This window comes from Simochromis diagramma, unplaced genomic scaffold (genome assembly GCF_900408965.1).
Source record: "Simochromis diagramma unplaced genomic scaffold, fSimDia1.1 OVJJ01000816.1, whole genome shotgun sequence".
NCBI classification, from domain to species: Eukaryota; Metazoa; Chordata; class Actinopteri; order Cichliformes; family Cichlidae; genus Simochromis; species Simochromis diagramma.
The window spans coordinates 33,465-36,861 of record NW_024386908.1 but is presented as its reverse complement, the minus strand read 5'-3'; positions in this window follow the sequence as shown (position 1 = coordinate 36,861).

The following is a 3,397-nucleotide window of genomic DNA, read 5'->3' as shown; positions in this document are numbered from 1 at the left end:
ACAAACGGGACAGACATGACTGGGGGATAGGACAGGGAGAGAGAATGAAAGAAAGAGAGGGAGAGAGAGAAAACCAAAGGGGAGAAGAGACGGTGAGAAGGGGGGGAAGAAAGAAAAAAACAAAAAAAACAAAAAAACAAAACAAACAAAACACCTGGGTCACCTGTATGGAGAAAAAAAACAGAAGAGAAAGCAAACAACAAAGAGCAACATAATAAAAAAAACGGCACCATCACAATAAACTAGCTAGCAGTAGATATCAGTAGATACTAAATAATAAACGATATTGTGCAGCACGCAAGATAGACAGCGCACAATGTGCTTTGAGGCAGCAGCCAAGAAAGCTGTAGTCCGCGTCTGTGAATACCCGTGTGTACACCTGTGTGCATACCTGTGTGGATCAGCATGCTTGCATTCCAAAGGTTTCTCCATGTAACGATCTGCTAGAGAGTGTGGGGGGGCCACAGCCCCGTCCTCCAGGGCATGAAGCAGGTATGGAGGAGATCAAGACTCCAGACATCCAGAGGCCCCCAGAACACAAGAGACCAAGGAAGACCAACAGAGGGGCAGCCGCGCCACCAGTAAGAGCTGAGGAGAGTCCCAGATGAGGGCTCACTCAGCAGCCGCGGAGCAGAAGCCAGGGGGAGTTGCAGTGACGCGCCCGTGAGCTCCGCCGGCAGCCAGCTGTGCCTGAGTGACCGAGCCCCAGGCCGAGAGGCCGGGGGCACCCCACCTCCGAAGTGGCCCGAGCGAGCCCCAGGCTCCAGGCCCCGATAAGCGGCCGCCAAGGCAGAGCGTTCTCACTCCCGAGGCGTAACATGTCGACGTTTTGTCACGTCCCACGGCGTTCCTGAGGAACGCGAAAGGAGACCTTCGGCGTTCTTATGGTACGCGGCGGGTTATGGCTGGAATCCAGTGCAATGACGCTCCCGCGGTAGTAGACGTTCCAGCCCTGTATTCCAGCCCTAAACCTAACCTTATCCCTAGCCCTGACCGTAACCTTATTCCTGACCTTAACCAGGACTTTAATGATGTTAAATAGCGTGTTTGTAAGCGATTTGAAGAAAAAGAGCGAACATGTGTAGGTTCAGTCCAGACGGTTCTCATATTTCCTCTTTTTCCGAGGTCGTCATTTAGGAACGTGGTGGGTAGCCGAAAACGTAATATGGTGACGATTTGTCACCTAGCGTAAAATGTTACGCTTTGGGAGTGAGAACGGGTTGGCCAAGGAGTGAGCCGGTGTGTACCCGGACGCCCACCCCCAGACACAAAGAACCACCAACGCACCGATACCTGAGGGAGTCCGCCACTGGCAGGGGAAGTGGTGGTGGGGGGAGATAGGCCTCCAAACCTTGGAGGGCCTGAGATGTCCCCAGAGAGGTGGCGTCTGATGCCCGACCTGACATATAGACACAGACATACAGACACACACAGACACAAACATCCATTCCCACCCTCATGCTCTCATATGCACTTACTCCACACTCAACCAACGTGGAGACAGACATAAAGAGACGCTGTACACACGATCACACTCCCCAAGCGTACTCTACGAACCGGGTCTAGGTACCCTTGCCCCTGGAGGGGGGAACTGCACCCAGACCCAGGTGGTGTTACCCTTTTCCCTGCGGAAGAAAACTTCTTTTTACAGTGAAAAAACCCCCTAAACTTCCGAGCAAGCACTGAGTAGCTACGACGTAATGGGAAACTCACAGAGAAACTGCTGTATCCTTCCACTGACCGCTGCGGCACACCTGCACCAGGGTAACCCTCCGCCTGCCCCACTCCTGCTTTACAGGTGAAAATAGAGCAACTGGACCGCTGAGTCTTTGACTTTATTTATTTTCTGCTGTGTTTTATTTGCATCTATTTGAAAGACTGAGTGTAAACACAAAAACAAATTATTTTATTTCATGTGCTGGAATGTGCAGAAAATAGGTTTAAATGTTAAACTAATTTCTTCCAGTCAGAGAATGTTGCAGATAATTAAATTTTTGCTTGATGCATAAAGTTAAAAGATTAAAACTAATAAAACAAGTTTTAAACAGAGACTTTTCCATCTGATTACATTTTGTATGATGGATTATGCAGAAAAAGTAGAATTGGGCTGAAAGATCTATCGCTTTATCACCTCTTCAGGTTGTAAATCGTGTTTTTAAAAAGTAACTAAGTAACTAAGTAATTAATTACCTTTGAAAATAAGTAATCAGTAAAGTAACAGGATTACTTTTTTGAGGAAGTAATCAGTAATTAGTTACTGATTACTTTTTTCAAGTAACTTGACCAACACTGCACATCACTGAGCAGAAGTCTGAAGTGTATAAGGTGAAGAGAAGAGGGGCCAGCACCGTGACCCGAGGTGCACCAGTGCTGCTGATATCCTTCAGCCTGATATAGTGGAGTCTTTCTGTGAGATGGCTGCCGATCCAGGTAGCCTCTCCTCCACGTGTCCTATAGTGCCACCTACAGGCACTGCTTCACCTACCGCTGACTTGATAATTGACCTGTCCTTTATTCTGAAGGTCACCTTCTTCCTGTTGAGGACACCCTTCACCACCTGTGGTTTTTATTAGAAAAACATGCTGTCTCGACATGCTGCTGGATCCACGTGATAAGGACAATGAAGGGATCGCCGGCTGTCTGACTGACTACATGAATATCTGTGTGGATGAGGTCTCCTCTGTCAGCGGATTCAAAGCAGTCTCTCTGCATTTCCCGACACAGTGTGGTGAAGCAGAGGGGTGTACTGTAGCTAAACAACGTTATGGTCTGCCTTTCAGAGTGGGGGTAGAGGTGTGACTCTGTATGCATCCCTTACATTAGCATATAGTAGATCAGTTGTCCTGTTATTCCTAGTGGACAGTTCACAAACTGGTGGAAGCAGGCAAAGTGGAGTCCAGTGAGACGTGATTAAAATCCCTACAGATAATGAAAAGTGCCTCTGAGTACTGTCTGCAGCCACAGGCAGCATCTGCATCATTAATTATTCAAGACCTTGAATGTGTGTGGATTGTTTTGGACTACATTTTGAAAAAAGCAAACTGAGTCTAACTAATTAAGGTTGAGTCTGTCATTGTCAGCATCTACATGGATGTTAACATCAATCAGCAGAGCTGTTTTATAGTTGCTGTGTGGGACGCTCGAGGGCACAGAAATAGGAAAGTGAATGGATGCAAGCGCCTTGAGGCCACTGTTGTTGTGATTTGGCGCAATATAAATAAAATTGAATTGAAAAAATGCACATAGAATGATGATTTAATTGGTTCTTTAAGAGTATTAAAAGGGCTTATATAAGTTAATATATAATCCTGGACTCCTTTGTGGGGACTATATCGTCCTCCTGGGGGGATCGTGTGATCTAGGCTGTGATTGGGAGAAACAGCCTCCACAGTCTAAA